The sequence below is a fragment of the Lepidothrix coronata genome, unplaced genomic scaffold, assembly GCF_001604755.1.
Source record: "Lepidothrix coronata isolate B3197 unplaced genomic scaffold, Lepidothrix_coronata-1.0 Scaffold53, whole genome shotgun sequence".
Lineage (NCBI taxonomy): Eukaryota > Metazoa > Chordata > Aves > Passeriformes > Pipridae > Lepidothrix > Lepidothrix coronata.
In genome coordinates, this window is record NW_016690233.1 from 1,125,099 (window position 1) to 1,142,861 (window position 17,763).

The 17,763-nt window shown below is 36.2% G+C and overlaps 1 protein-coding gene across 10 annotated transcripts in view; it reads right to left on the reverse strand.

Annotated features, from left to right (window-relative positions):
• The window catches only part of GRIA4 (glutamate ionotropic receptor AMPA type subunit 4), a 218,705-nt gene that overhangs the window by 90,416 nt on the left and 110,526 nt on the right, over nt 1-17,763 (reverse strand). The gene's annotated exons all lie outside the window — the stretch shown is intronic.

Genomic DNA, 17,763 nt, shown 5'->3' on the forward strand with positions numbered 1-17,763 from the left:
AGCATTAATTGTTACTAATGGTAGGACTATTACTCTTTATCAGTAGCACTATTTGTTGCCCCCTTTGTCATCTTTGAGCCCATTCACAGAACGGAAAGGCAGTGTCCTGTCAGGGGTCACCACCTGAACCTGCAGGGCAGGCTCTCTGCCTTCAGTCTCAGGGTACCTTGGCCCACCAGCCCTTCACCTTCTTCCATCTCTTGTTTTTCGTTTTTTTTTTTCCTCACTGGGGATGTGCAGTACAGAGGCAGCAGAGGAGCTTATGACATAACTTAAGACAGCTTGCAAGCCCCGTATTGACTTGCTAAACCAATTCCTCAAGCAGGAAGCACATATTATTCTATCTTTTATCCAGAGTAACTTGTTTAAAGCAATGAAGATTGTACACCTCAGATGCAAGTTAATATTTGAAAAAGACAAAAAGGACAGAAGGACAGATATGTTTCCCAATAATATGTTCATACAAACGACACAATTCAGAGAAGGTTCCCCTGTCTAGAATCACAATAAAAAGTATTGTGGCTTTTTACCCATTATCTGGCAGAATTTTTTTCCACTAGCTTTAAACAAAAGATTGCACCTCTTAAAAATTTTCTTTAGTGATGTGGCTACTCAGTGGTAGCCTCTTTCCCTCTTCAACAAGAGGGTCCCATGCATGAGTGCAGTGACCCCCAGATGTCATTTTAATGCACTTGAAAATGCCATTGCATGACAGATTCCCTGTAAAAGAACTGTGAGATATTCTCACAGATTTCAAGAGGAATCTTCGTAAGTTACATTTCAGAAAGAGCACTTTCCAGTGTGCAGTTGCAAAATAATATCAGAAGACCTACAACATAACTGAAATCTGAGTTTGCCTCCAGTCAAGTAATAAGTCAACAACAGTTTTATCAGAATATGAAGATTTTAGGACACATGAGAAACAGATTCTTTTGCAAATCTAGGAGTAGTTATTTTTCTATTGGATCCTGTGATATTTTCAGTCTTTGAAATATTAACTTAAAATCTGTATTTTCTCATCATTATGGCATTATGCACCAGCACTCAAAAAGAACATTTATTATGTTTTTGTCATCCAATTCAGACCACACATTTTAGATAAAGATACAAATAAATTATAATAAGTACATAAAATGCAGAACATATTTTATCTCATAGATGAGACATTTATTTTATGAAACAGTGTTTTATCTCAGGAAATGAATTCAAATACTTGATGTATTGAGTATTAAAACATTTCTGTATTCAGCATATATTTTTAACCCAATGACTGGTTTTTTTTTCAAAGAACTATACAGCTTTCCTGTTAATTGCTACATAATTATTCTGCTTTTCCTGTTGCTATATTCAGTTTCCTTTTTGCCTGTAATTATCTCTCCAAATCATGTCGAGATTCTTTCCCAAACGTTGCATTTCTTGCTTCGTTTCCTATTCATTTCCATGTACAGACATACATTAAAACCATTCCAATGTTACAGAAGTTCCTGCTTCACTTACATGGTAACTTTGATTTGATCTTTGCTACAAAGGCAGTCAACATTTACTTAATTCAGCTTCCTGACACTAATTAACATTTTCTTTGATTCAGAATGAATAGTGTTTGAAACAGCAATTGATATCCCCTCCTTCCTTTCTTATTTCACTTGGACAACTTTACTAAGATGTGTTTTGATCAAACTGGTAATTTATCCCAGCATAAAGCACGGGATATCAGACAAACACATAGGAAACCTTTTCTTCTACCTTGGATCAAGGTTTGACTTGCCACATTTCATTAGCAACTGCCTTCATTCATGCATTTGAAGCTTCTGTAGCTTCTTGTTAGTAGCTGGCACTTAGATAAGGGGTTTCACGTATAGCATAACACACCTAAACAGTAGTAAGTGGATGTAGTGCAATATTCTCCATCAGAAGAGTTCAGAATCCCTACACAAGTAATCAGCGGTATGGTCATCTATTCATTGTGCAGGAACAATTTTTAATATAACAGACTGACAACGATGGAGTTTACACAGAATGAATAAAGGCATTCACAGGCTCAGTTGGCATAAAAATTAGACATGCTGTAGAGAATGCTTATTTGTCCAAAATAATTGGCTACAGCTGACAGGGAAAAAAAATTAGTTACTGCAAACATTTTATAAAGCAACCCCCCCTGAAACTAACCTGGTATAATCTCAGAAACAGAATGCTGCATTTCCATTCAGACAAAATTCTTAATCTTTAGAAATATGTTTCCCAAGTAAAGACAGCAGACATGAATATTACAGCTGTCATCTAAAAGGTATTTATTTTCTTGTTATCTGCTGTTTATTCTCAGTTATGCTACAGACAGATGAATGATTCATTTTTGGTAATACATTCTGTCCCATGTATTGTGGAATACTATTTATTGCATAAAAGCCAACTAAAAAAGCCCTAGGCTAACTCATATCATCTGAGCTGCACAATCCATGCTTTTCAAAACATTATTTAAAAAAAATGTTTAGGACTATGTCAATACATAAAAGTAAGCTAAGTTCTTACAAATTTTTATAGTAACCCTTCCTCGTCAACTAATTCAACTTTGAAATGCAGAGAGCTCATTTACGAAAAAAATCAAATGGCTGCGCCCAAGCATAATTTGTTGAAGCCTGGAAATCTGTGTCAACAAGGTCCTGGTCCTTCATGGAGTTTGTCCATCTTTTCTTTTTTTAATTATCAAATCTATGAACACAAAACACCAATGCAACTGCCTGGAAGGTGAAGCCCTTCCCAAATGCAAGGACATTATATGCAAGAGTGGCTTCTTTTTTCTCCTTTGTGTGACTAGATTCTGGGGAATTTTCCTCAAATCACCTGTGTTGAGAAGTCTGCAAATTGCTTTTTGTAGGTCACTGCTTAAATGTAGATACTACTAACAACTGCTTAAGGACCAGTAATACCAATTTCACCTCAATATACTGGAGCCAAGACAGAGACAGGGCAACCCTACAGAGATTTTATTTTCCTGATCCCTTCTCTCCTTGCTCTTCTGTTCTCTGGTCAGGTGGAATTGTGATGATCTAACATACTGCTTCCCCCCCCCAAAAAAAAAAAATAATGTTTGGAAAAAAACCCAGGCATGAAAAGGAGAAGTCACTTCATTTATTTAATATAAAATCAGAGTTGGAGATGCCTACTGCAAAAAACCTACATATTCAGGTTGATACGACAGATAAATACCTCAGAAAAAAAATCTCAGATTTTTTGAAGCCTTCTTCCCTCATTCCACACTCCATAGGCATTTTTTCATTACAAAATACATCAGCCAAACAAAAATAATACCAGATGTGCACCTGGTGCTGTATCTGTTTAGAGTGAGATTAGTACTTCTTCAGAGTCAGATATCTTCTGGAGGCCGAAGTGTGTAAAATGAGCAATTTTGTAGTTCAGGATTCTTCCTACTCACTGCAACAGTGCCATAATTGGAGCCTATACACAACCTTCCTCCACTCAAGTAGCTGAAATCACGAGTAATATTTTTGATTTTAAAATTTCAGTTGCCTTTCAGGGTTTTTTATTTGTTCTCTGCTATACCAGCTAGGCTTTACCTTATCCAATTTCATTTCAGCAGTCAATCATTTATGTTCATTTATTTACATTTAAATGGAAAGTAAAATCTGATATCTAAATCTGTTCAGCATGTTTGAAATAAACTAAAGAGATAAAGGACCATTGTCTTGAGTTATTTTTCTGCTGGAATGCACATTTTTGGCTCATTTCCTTATCTTGTTTGTTTGTTTGTTTTTCCCTTCCTTGCTTGCTTTGACCAGAAAATATTTCAGTGGTCAATTACATGATATAATTAAATTTCAATAATTTTCATCTTTCGGCTGCCTTTTCATGCTCGGAAAACATTTCCCCAACCCTCTAAGCACATTCCTGATGGTCTTGCCAGGAGATAGAAAGCAAAGTGGCTACTTGCTCCAAACAGAAGTGCCCTCAACAATAATTCTCATTTTGAAATTTTTGCAAAGTTACTTATTATTAATTTTCTACAATGAAGAGGATGCAATATTTACATATTATGACTGTATTTTGCTCTCGCTAGCAGGCTGACAATACTGAATCACCAAGTTAACAGGTTAATATGGTTGGAAGCCGCATATGCAATACATTTGTTATGGCACCAGGAACAGAAGACATCTCTGATGAAGATAGGTCTTTTCCAAAGATGGGCATCACATACTGCATGTTACTGAAATGCAAATTCATTTGCTTCTCTTTCTAGTCCAATTAATTTTCAAACAGGAAGAGATCCCATTCCCAAGATTAGCTGTGATCCCCAAAGCCCCAGATACTGCTGGTTCTACTTTAGGAAAGCTACTTCCAGCTACAAGAATTCATATCAGGATGAGCAGAAGAACTAAATTTTTTATAAATCCAACATACCACAGAAGTGAAGAATAAATGATCGAGTCATTTGGTAAGGATAAGTCAATATACTTGATAGTCAGGATTGGATTAATGTTGCTTAGCTCTAGCCATGGAGTAGTTGTCTAAGTTAATCACCCAAGACTTCAAAGGAGAGATATGTAACCCATTAAAAAAAGGCAATTTTTTGGTCTGAGGTATCTATCTGTCTATCTATCTCAGAGCTATTTTTTTCTCTCTTCAATGAATACTGAAGGAGTCTAGACCTGAGGCTTAGTGAAATCAACCACTTATCTAGCCAAATCTTGTCGAGATGAATCCAGACAGCACAGTGATGAAAACCATAAAAGAAATTTACAGTATGAGTGATTCATGACTGTACATTCCAACAATAACTAGAACCACTCAAACTCTACATCTATTTTAGTTTTCCTCTTTGTGATTAATACCTTTTTATTAACATATAGTTTTGTTTCAAATTTTTGGTGAGCATACAGCTTCCAGAACTCAAACACAATCAGTAAGATTTATAAGCTCTGTCATTTAAATTTTATCATATGATAACTAACTCATTTGCATCCCCAATTTTCTCTGCATTTTCAGTTGGAGCCAGAACATTCAACAAAAAGTACATACAAACAGGTCAATTCAGATGACAGAGTGAAAGCTAGAACTACAGGTGTGTTCTGAGTCCTTCTTGTGTTTAATTCATAGAAATTCATCCAATTCATCGATTGGAAAATGACAGGGAACTCAAGAAATAATTCCATCTATTCCTCTCTATTCCTCCATCCCCCAGGACATATGAATTATATTTAAAACATTCTAGACAGATATCTTTCTTTGTCCTTAAAAATCTCTAAAGAGGATTCTGTAACATCCTAGGTAATATATTCATTGCTTAATAATACTTATCATTAGGAGATGCTTCCTAAAGTCTAACCTAAGTCTCCCCTGGCATAATTTAATGCCACTCATTCTTGTCCTATCTCTAGTAGGCCTGGAGAACAGTTTGTTCCCCTCTTCTTTAAAGCAATCCTTTATGTAACTGAACACTGCTGTTACATTTCTTTTCTGTCTGCACTTTCTGAAACATGACTCTTTCAGGTTTTCCTTGTGGAAAATGTTTTAGTCTAGATTCTGGACAATTTTCCTTGCTTTCCTCTGGATATGTTGCAATTGATCCAAGTCTTTCCTGAAGTGCATTGGTGAAAATGAGAGGATTTTTAAAAATTTATTTCAGAGTACACATAGTTCTCTTAAATTTTTATCATCTGCAAGATTAACAAATGTATTTTATATTTCTCATACAAATCCCTAACAAATATATTGGACAAAAAACCTGGAACAGATCAATACTTAATACTTCCTTATTTGACAGTGAACCTGATATACTTTTTTCTGAGTGTGACCAGTTTTTTATAGATCTTCTAGAAATTTCATCAGGACAAAATTTCTTTAGCTCATTGCTGTGGGTTTACCTTGGCAGGCTGCTGGGTGCCCACAAGGCTGCTCTATCACACTCCCTCCTCAACCAGATGGGGTAAGGGAAAATATGATGAAAGGTTTGTGGGTCAAGAGAATGACAGGGAGAGATCAATCACCAATTACTGTCACGGGCCAAACAGTCTCAACTCAGTGAAATTAATTTAATTTATTGTCAATCAAATCAGAGTAAAATAATAAGGGAAAAAAAGGCTTGAAACACCTTCCCTCCACCTCTTCATTCTTCAATCAGCCATATGGTTGTAGAAAGCCATTCTTGCCTAGAGAAGTTGTGGACTCCCCATCCCTGGAGACATTCAAGGGCAGGCTGGATAGGACTCTGAGCAACCTGGTCTAGTGGCATGGTAGGGGTGTTGGAATTAGATGATGTTTAGGGTCCCTTCCAACCCAAACCACCTATGATTCTATGATCTGCTCCAGTGTGGACCTCCATGGGCTGCAGGGGAATATCAGCTCTGGACCCTGGAGCATCTCCTCTCCCTCCTTCACTGACCTTGGTCTCTGCAGGGCTGTTTCTCTCACATAATCTCACTCCTCTCTCTATTGCACAGGGTTTTTTTCCCTTCTTAAATACTTTATGCATGAGGTGCTGCCACTGTCGCTGATGATCTTGGCTTTAGTCTGTGGCAGGTTTATCTTGGAGCTGGCTGGCATTGGCTCTGTTGGATGGGTGGAAGCTTCTGGCAGCTTCTCACAAAAGCCAAACCTGTAGCCCCCTGCTACCAAAACCTTGCCATGCAAACTCAATACACTTATTTAGCAAAATTTCATGGAAGCTGTGTAAAAACTTGTACTAGAATGAGACACCAATTTTTTTTTTCAATATCTACAAAACCCATTAGTTTGTAATAGAATGAGAATTACTTTATCTCACATAAACTAAAAAATCCATGTTTGGGTTTACTTAGCTTTCCAAATTCTATGTACTTTCAGATGTATCTATTGTGATGTATGTTGTGAATTAAGCCACCTATACTGTCAATGATCAGAACAATTTAATTACAGATGGTTCTGAAACAAAACTGAGGAAATAATGGATCCAGTTTAGCCATCTCCTCTATTGCACTTTTGCTTCAAATACTTCAGAATACTTGATGATAAGGGAAACTATCTTTATGATTTATGTTTCTTGCCTCCCTAAGAACTGTGATATTGAATATTTTCTTGGTGTTGAAACACACCTCCAAACCAAGCTCTAGGTTTACAGTCAGACTTTCTGCCCTTCTCTCCCTTAATCCTGTAGAGACTGATACCCATGCAACTTCATCTGCAGTATTTAATAATCCTTCTTTCCTGAGGACAACATAAAGCTACAAGAAAATGCTGTCAATATATAACAACCATGTCTTCTTTTAAAAAAAAAAGTTTTAAGGGAAACAATGACATCCAAGTTATGTGCTTTCAGGGAGCATATGGGAGGAGGTTTGGCTTACACCACAATGCGAATTCATGATCAAAGATTCAAGATATGTCAGATCCCATTTGTGCTACATCTACTCAGCAGCAAGATTTTCCCCTTTCTTTGCATTTCAGAGTCTGCAGCCTTCATACAAAATACACTGTAAAGGTAGTCTCATCAAAGTGCCAAGTGATAGAGCTAAGTGGGAACTTGAGAGGGACTGAAGAAAAGCCCTGTTTTTGAAGCCAGTCTGATAGTTTTGTTTGTGCTTTCACAGTTTCCAGATACCATTACCCTTACCATTTCACTAAATGCCTTCAAAATAATGTCAAATTCCCATAATCTTTCTTATGACAAGCATGCACAGAGATGAAAACATCCAAGCATATTTACATCAAAAGCAAGTTTTTGTACCTTGTTAGCATTTTATATATGATTGGCTTTTATTTGTCTATTTTTAGTTATGCCACAACTGGCTCAGGCGAGAGTACTTTGGCTTCTCTGTAGTTTACAAGCAATGAGGAAGCCACATTCTTAGCAAATTTTAGCAAATTCTTACTATAGAACCCTGAATGCTAAATCAGAAACTGTATGTAATTACAGTGCTATCAGAACTTCACAAACTATTACCTAAAACCCCCCAGCTATTAAGTTAACAAGTGGAAAAACACGGAGGGGAAATAAAAAGCCTGTGCTATGCTTGCTCTCTGTCAAATCAGCTACAAAGGCTCTCTAAATAACCAGTTATCTGATATGTCATCTTGGAACTATCATTAGGGCTAATGTGCATCAGTATTTTTAATGAAAGGGCAGAAAACAGGAAAAAGTGAACTTATTTTGGAAGAAAATACAGTATGTTCAAATATTTAACTTATTACCTTTTTTCTTTATTATCATTATTACTATTTATTTGACAAATAACCATTTTAGTTGTAAATGTTCCTTGCTTTTATACATTATAGCTTCAACTTTTCTTCTTTAGTGCAATGCCTTAAAGAGAAAATTATTAATTTCACAAAAACCTAGTCTGTAACACTATAGGTTAAGAAATTATCTTTCTTAGTAAGAAATTGTCTTTCTTGCACAATATCTTCATTGACGTATAGCTATTTTCCAGAAACTGCTAGCTTCCCAACAATGTACCTCTCTAGTCTCAGTTTAATAGGATTTAGTTTGCCCTGTGATGATATACAAATGTACATAGACCTTTGTGCAAATAACATCTGCAAAAAACACATCATAGAATATTAAGGCTGCAAGATAAAGCTCTCAAGAGCTGATACATCTTAAAATTATCAGCACCCTAATATATTCCAGTATTGGTGCCATCTTTAATTATATTGTCACATATTACTTTTCCCCACAAAGCATCTGTCTCAGTAAGACACCTGTGTCCTAGGACAGAACCGACTGTGGGTACTAAATGAAGATCTTGATGTCATCTTGATGCCGACACTATCAGCAGTGTCATTTCTAATACATGCATGAGAGAAAAAAAGAAAGAAGAATCTTCAGACTGAAGTAACAGGCATTCACATTAATAAGCATTGATATAAAGACATCAACCTTAATTCTATCTCTATGCACTTGTGGCCATGTCCGTATTTACTGGTGGCTACAGAGCGGGTAATAATATAAGACTTTGTTCCTTCTGTAAGTTCTATTTGTAGGTCACAGGCACACTATTTTTGATTTCAAATTTCAGTTATTTTAAGATATTTTTGATATTTTGATATTTCAAGTATTTAACTTTTTTCAGAAAAATGTTACATATCCTGAGAAAACAGGACTTAAAATTTGGATGCTACGATTACAATACGAGTACTGTTTGTTTGAAGTGAGTCTGAAATAAGTCTTATTATTTCTTTTAGACTGACACATGGATCACAAATTCATTAAAAGTTGATTGCCTCCCCCGTCAAAAATCATCCAGCAATTTGGAAATAAGCCTAAATATCTTTGATTTTCTTCCAGTTCCTAAAATTGCTCTTCTGATGTAGACCAGAATTAAGATGAGGCTCTTTCTTTTTGGACTGGAGCAGCAATTCGTGAAGCGTTGAAAATTTCATATAGTGGCTTTTATTGAAGTGTAATGACAGTGATCATTCCCTTGTACCTGACACTTGTGAGACTGCACTTCAAATTCTGTTTTGGGCCCCTCACTACAAGAAAGACTTTGAGGTGCTGGAGTTTGTCCAGAGAAGGGCAATGGAGCTGACGAAGGGTCTAGAGCACAAGTCTGATGAGGAGCAGTTGAGGGAGTTGGCAAAAAGGAGGCTCAGAGGAGACTTTCTTGTTCTCTACAACTACCTGAAAGGAGGTTGTAGCGAGGAGGGGGTTGGTCTCTTCTCCCAGGTGACAAGTGACAGAACAAGAGGAAACGGCCCCAAGTTGCACCAAGGGAGGGTTAGATTAAATATTAGGAAACATTTCTTCATGGAAAGGGTTGTCAAGCATTGGAACTGCCCAGAGAAGCAGCTGAGTCACTATCCCAGAAGGTATTTGAAAGACGTGTAGATGTGGCACTGGGGTACAGGGCTTGGTGGTGAGCACAGCAGTGCTGGGTTAATGTTTGTACTTGATCTTAAAAGTGTTTTCCAACTGAAATGATTCTATGATTCTATGATGTTGAATAATCTTGCACCTCCCAGGCACTTCCTCTGATGGACTGCAAATATCACTCTCAGCTAAATCCTGAAAAATGCTTAGAATCTGAGTTTCTTAAAAAGAACCAAATCCTCCAAGTAAAAACAGAGAAACAGGGAAGAGAATAATATGATCTTCATAGAGGACACTGGACTACTCCTACATGACTAAATCTCTTTTTGGTGTCCACATTCAAAAAATTAATGTTAAAATATTTGACAGAGGTCAAAGAAGCAAATCAAAATGATTTGAGGACAATATATAAAACATGCCTCAAAGTAAGAGACTTACAAGAGAATTTATCTCAACTGAAAGTTTGCTGGCTAACTCTGAGCTAGTTACTCCAGTATCCTTCTACAGGCAGTGGAAGGAAATAGGCACCTTCTGAAGGCAATTCACCAAACTTCCATCATCTGCCTCATGTATTTTCAGAGGAGAAGAAATTCCTCCATGTTTAAAATGAAAAATCCCAATATTACTATTTCTCAGGTTCAATGCCATGAACACTATTAATATAGTATCGTGCATATCTAAAAAGCAGGACCAAATGCAACCAGCAATGTTATCCAAATATCTGCTACTCGCATGCCTTTTAATTTCATTTTTCTATTTTGTATCTATATTTTTCATATAAAGATACAACATTTCATTTAAGTAGACTTAAAAGTTTTTAATTTAAAAAGTTAAAAGCTAAAAGGTTACTTTTATGCTTCTCTTGTGGAGGATGGGCAGTTACACATAGGCTTCCTTTGATTATTCTGGTGAAGGGATTTGCATACAATTACAGACACAATTTCACTTCCTAGCAGGAACAAACACAGGATGAAGTAAGTACTCACCATATGATTAGACTAATTTATTACATCCCACTGAGGAAAGCTATATGCCAAGAAGTAATCATAAACTCATGTTCAAAGCTCCAGTAGAATGAATATATTTAACAATTCAAATTAAACCTCAGCTGTAGGAACTGACACTTAGTGGGAAACATGAAAATGGGAAAGGTATAATGAAAAGATAACAGGTAAAAGAATACAGACATTAAAAGCTGTGATTGGTCTGTCTGAAAACAGACCATGACAGTAAATTGTGACTAAAATCTTGGGAAGTTTTTAGTATGTTGATCTGGCCTTCAGTTAGTTTTAACTGACCTTAGCATTAATGTCTGAAAATGAACACAGTGACCAGTCAATAACTGCTCCATAAAAATTAAGTGCCTGTGACGTTTCATTATACAATGGTACTTGCACTGACCGTTTTGAAAGCAAATGATCTTAAGAAGTTTGTTCATTTTAGAACTGGGTATTTTTCTTCCCCTGAACAGCTGTTTATTCACAGAAAAGCACACTCTGGTAACATCCCAAGTCTTAATGAACAGGAATGAGCATTTCTGCCTTGGACTCACCAGAAAAAAAAATTATGAGGGTTTCAAAAAATGGAAACAGCACCTAATAAAAATGGATGTTTCTAAAATACTTCCATTTAGGGCATCTTCATAAATAGAAACAAAAGGCACAATTTGGTATCTGTAAAACTGTTACCCAGGAGAGCAGTGGTAGTAAGATACCCCTTTCCCCGCTGAGAAAGCATTGGACTGTGCATGTGTCACTGGATGCCCCTGAGTCCACTGTGTCATGATCATTAGGACTGAGAGTGTCCTGTGTGATCTCGTCTAAACCTCTCCATCTGGAGCAGCCTCACAGTATAAAAACAACGCTAAAATATTCACCAAGGAAGAGAAAAACCGAGAAAATTACTCTGCAGCATGGTACAAAGAATATTTATCAGAGAGGTGGGAAACTTTTATTGCAATCTTTTTCTTCATTAGCTAAGTCGTTTATAAAGGAATATTTGAAAAAGCTGCAGAAGATGTGAGAATTGGCTGCAAAAACTTAAGGAGGTGAAAAATAAGACACAACAAAGGGATTTTCTGAGAGGGATGAGAAGTGAGAATTCAGTAAGTGCTGAATAGACCTAAAATACTTTTTAAATCTAGAACGTATGTCTGGCATTTTAGACTTGATTTTAGGTTGAAAATAAGATTGTAAATAGGGTCTGATTTCAGTTGTACTAGTGCAAAACCAGAAAAATCCCACTTTCACCAATTTTTTTGAGGTTTCCACTGCTGCATTTGGAAATTAACATTTATTTCTGAAAAAGCTATAGGAGATGATAATCCATCTAATTATATAATGTTATTTAATTTTTCTGACACACTTCTGCCTGGAACGAAACTCTCTATGGTTATTGCTCAAAAAGCACTGGGAAAAAACCTACCACCCACTAATACTTCTTTATATATTTTGGCTTCTGCTTCCACTGCCCTTTTCAATGTGACTGATAATTTATTACTTAATAAATAAACACTAGACATTCTCTCAACTGTCTTATTTTCCTAAAGAGATACAATGTAGATTTGAATTTTCCAGTCTGCCTTAAGTAGTGGTGTCCAGCCTTTTCAACCTGAGCACTGAAACATTATTCCAAAAAGATCAGTGGGCCACAATTAATACTTGAGGGCATTTCCTCTGGAAGCAGAGTGGAAGGGAGCAGGCAGCACACCTGGCTCCCTTGATGGGGATCCTTAAGGGTCTCTAGGAGACCAGGCTGCAGCTGTAAAATTGAACAGAATTCCTTAAGCACAACATGTTTAGCCCATAATACTGAATTATGCCAAGTGGCACCCCGAAGGAACACTCACATGGCAGCTTTGTGTTGTGACTCCAAGCTGGGATGTATGTGGTACAATGTCCCAAAGTACAAAAGACAGAGTGACCTCATTCCTCTTGCTGAAGTTACCTGCTAAGTCAGGTTCCAAATCACTGAGCCAAATCTCAGGCTAATTAATTGCAAATAAACAAACAGCACCATTGCAGAAACTGGACATTTGCCTATATCCCTTATGAGAGGGTTTCATAAGAGACAATTTGCACAGATATAAGCAGAAACAGGAGTTTCCCTGCTGAGCTGTTAACACTGGAGATGATAGGAGGACAAAAATCTCAATATTGACATGCTGCAGGACATTTACACCAAACAACCTTGGAAGGACAGTGTAAATTTGCAAAGTCCTCACATGTGTGGTGGTGTTGTCCATCCCCCCTCCAATGACCTGTCTTGGGGCCAGGCTGATTCCATGGGCTGGAGCTACTCTGAAGCACCATGTTGTGTCTTCCACGGTTGTTTGTGACAGACACAAAGAAGAGATTTTTCCTTAATATAACAAAGCAGACATAAAACATCAATTCATGGAAGAATACACTATACCAATTTTACTTACATTTAGCATTCTACTGATAATGAAACCTTGACTTGTGTATCACCAAATGAACACTTTAAAAAAACTTAATGGCTTAATTTAGGATGTATTTGTGCAAGAAAAAGAGTTGTAATTACTTGATAGATATTCTTTAAGGTTTTAAAACTATCATGAAATATAAGATAGGCCTGTACAATACAACGTACAGTAAAGAATGTGGTTAAAATTTTAGGCACATTGATAGGAATTACTGTATTTTCATACATAATGTTGTGCTCAAAGGCCTCATTGTCCCAGGTACTGTCCAAAGTATGTCGGCAGAAAAAGTCTTGAAAAAGATGACAATGGAAACCAAATAGACTCGGAGGTAGGAAAGTTGTTTAGTACTACTTTTATTTTTAATTGGGTCAACAAGATATTTTGAAAGCATTTTTCATACTTATTAGTCTGAAAATAAAACAACTTGCTTACACACAGATATCCAGTAATTAATTTTAAAATAGGATGATCAAAAATATACAAATATAAATTAGACATATATTTGAATACATATATATTTTTATTTAGATTAATATTTCTTTCTTTCGAAATATGCTTAGGAGCAAATTATTTAGATAATTTACTTGGCATTTTCCCTTCTGTCATTTTTCTTCAGCATAACAGGTAAGTTAGTACATGGTTCATATTCTAACTTGAATTTTCTCAGAATATGAACTGGACAAATACTGGAGGGGGTGTTAGGGTTTCTTATAAAAGGCAGGAAAAATCCTGTTGCATAACTCATAAAATACTCTTATTGACTTTAGTTGGAACCACTCATGGGAGAAGAAGTTGGTCCAATATTTGAAATCTGATGTAATTAAAATTTGAGAGCATTTAATTCCAAACCTCATTTAATACATTCACTGAATTTTAACTGTACAACAACTAATTCTGTGCCAGGTGAAAATGTAAGTGACAAAAAGAAGGTAAAGTAAAAGCTAAAAAAGAACCAGAGGCATAAATGAGACCCCAGTATGCAAGCAATAACTTTACAGCTGAAAGGAAGGCAGGCAGGAAGGGAACACTTCTTTTGGATTAGTACTATACACTAAAACGGCTGTCCTGTCCCAAAGCATATTAAATGTTATAGGTGAATTTGGGTAATAAATATCACAAATCACAGTCTGGACTGGAACTGATGTTTTGTCCTTATGTTAAATCTTGTCTTGATAAACTTTTTTCCGAGAAATAGATCTTTTCACTTTTTCACCTGTTCTGTGCAACGTTCTGTAATATATCTTTCATATACATGCAGTTTCACAACTTTGGGGTGGTCACAAAATGTATGGCATAATTTTGGCACATCAAAAGTATGGTTTAAAAAGCTACTGCATATGTTTGATGATCATTTCAAAAAGATATGAATTGACAGATTTTGATTTTTAAATGACATGCCTTATTTGCAAACTGAACACTTAAAACATGGCCAAACATGTCTACCATAGGTAAGCATAGGTTTTTCTCTTTAGAATTCATGACATTTTTCACAGTTCATCATCAGCATGCCAGTATGCCAGTATTAGCTATTTCCTAGCTGAGGAGAACTGGGAGGGTGAAGTGTATGACACACTCAATGGACTGCAACAGCAAAAGCGCTTTTCCTCCCTGGAACCAAGTCAGTCACTTAATATCCAAGACAGTTAATAGCTGGCTAGGAAAGAAACTTTAAAAAAACCAAACCTACCATGCTAACAAACACTACAAAATATTTACCAGGGAGATAACTTGCAGGAAACTGATATTTCACCATTCAGTTCGAAAAGCAACTTCCATTGTTTGGTATTTGCTCCAGGCACACTTCAGGCTTGCATGTCAACTGAAACCCCTGAGGAACGGAACACGTGGTCTCGTGCCACTCAAAACTGGTACCAGAAAAGGTCTTTATGTTGCAATGCAGTAATATTCAAATCTCAAAGCTACACTGTTTTAAAATAACTCTTAATATCTGTTACACTCTGTCTTCAGCACTCCACAGGTTTTCGGTCCTGTAGATTTATTACAATTAAAGTTTTACAACTCAGCTATAGATATTTTGACTTGATGCATCTAAGATATATAATTAAAATGGGGCAAAATACCTAACTTCCCTATATTAAGAAGGCCTGTGCCAATGCCTATGTCATCCCTGGAAATTTCCATCTATGTCCTGGTAAGATTTCTGAGAATCTGCTTTTGTACAGTAAGCCTAACAGCAGCAGACATGTCCAAACGATAGTTCTTATAAATGTCATAGGCCAAATTCCAAAATAATACAACTTGCAGTACCAACTGCCTGTATGGCATAAACTCATAAAGTGTGACTTATAAAGAATGAACTTAGAAAGTACCGTCAATCACTTGGGATTCCTGAATACACTTAAAAATTAAATTTTATACTAGATTGGCACTCTGTGAGTTTGCAAAATGTCTGGATTTGCTAACAAAGTGGAAAAGAAAATTTACCAGGAAACGAAAACAAAGACTTAATCCACAAACATAATGTATTGACATCAAAAGGTAAAATATTGTTGGAAAGTGTCCAATAGCTTGGAAATAACCCTACATTCTATTTTTGTGCAATAGCATTAAAGACAAAAATCACATTCAGTCACTTCTTCCTCATTTTTTAGAAAACAGAGTGTCAAGCTACTCCAAGTGTCTAGCTTCTCCAAGGCTGAGATTAAGAATTAGCTAAGGACTGAAGTAATCAAGTTCAAAGATAGTGATGATAATCTATAAAAACGGTGACTGTTCCTCATTATGTGGCACAAGTATACTTCCTTGAGTTAAAACCTCCTCCAATTCTCTAGAGCGTTCATTATTGTTATCCTTGCCCACACTCAAACATGCTGAATTAGGAAAAGGGAATTAAACCTTTCTATGCTGTTTGGTCCCACCTAATCTCTAACAATTCAATACAGAATTTCATCTGGTACTTTTGCTTGCAATCTGATAAACACAGATGGCTTGTTCCTGGCATTAGTAAGCAGCTGGGCCTAATCCTGTATGCCTTCTGAATCGTCTTTGTCATTTCCCCACAAGCAGGTCTTTGTACCCATCACTGTCCCAATAGGATATGGATCCTGTGCCCACTATGGATGAAAAAAATTAACCTAAATCCAGACTATTTTTTTTAACACATAGTCCCAATGAAACCCAAAGTGCTTCCAGTAATCTACTGGGGTTATTCAGTCCATTATATGGCAATACAGGCAAAATGCACAGTCAGCAAGACAGAAAATGCTTTTTAAAGCGGCTTTTGCCAACTAACAGTTCAATCTTTTTTTATTCAAGAGGCTGGTTCATTTCATAGGTTCAAAATTTCTGGGTTTGTTTTTGGTTTCTTTTTTTAAATCTGACAAGTAGAACATAACACCCCAAAAGAACAGCAAGAAAAGAAAAGGTCTTCCTGAAAATATTGGTTAGGTATTGGACATGTGATGAAATCCAAAAGGAAACTAATTCATTTTCTAAAAGCCCTGTCAAAGACAGGTGTAGCTAATAAAGGAGAGGAGTTACTTGACCCGAACAGTCAGAAGAACTCCACTCCAGACAGTGAGACACAACTAAAACCGTGCCACTTCTTGTTTTTTATCTTCTCAGCAGCCTGATCTTTCTTTTACCTTAGTGGCCTTTCCAGACAGGCAATATTACTGACCCTTGATTTACAAAACTAAATCCTAGATATTCATGGAGAATTTGAACAGGATCACTTTCTATTTATTGTGGAGTCTTCTTGGATTATTCAGATAATGTTGATTTTTCCTAATGGCAGTGACATTTGCAAAAGACAATTCAAAGCCTAGGACTGGGGAAAAAAAGTTTACAGCAAGTAAAACAGTAGAAGTTCTTATTTTGTACTATCAGTACTATGAAGCACATGATATTAGAACAAAACTTACTACCTTTTTCAAACACTAAAAGTAAAATTCATTTGTCACATTCAGATGTGACAAAACATCTGAACAAAATCTAACCATAAGACAAGAATTATCACTTTACTTTTAAAAGTATGTCACATTCTTTTCTACACAAAGTTCATGTGATGACTGTTCCACAATCTTCTTCCACCTTTGCTTAATAATTTTCTTATTTCCAATATAGACTTGGGTTTTTTTTCCCATTTCTACACTGCTTCCTGTTTGACTCAACACTGTCCTTTAGCTCAAAAAGTTTTACTTCTTCGATTACTTTTATTCTCCTAATATATCTATGAAAAACAATAATTTTTCATTTACAGAAGAGCCTCTTCCCTCCTATGACTTGAGCTGTGCATAGTGAAGATCATCCTAGCTGATCTTCTCAGAATTCCTTTCTCAAAGAGAAGCCACAAGAATTGCCATGGTTGAAAATCTTCTGCACCTTATGTATATTTCAGTTTTTCATGTAACCCGTGCTCTAGATAATAATAAAAAACCTTTATTTATCATGATTAGCATTATGCACATGAACATCAACCATCTCCTTTTCAAAGCACATACTACTTATATCTTGTAAGTTTGCATAGAAATACAAAACCACTAAAAAGTGTTAGGAA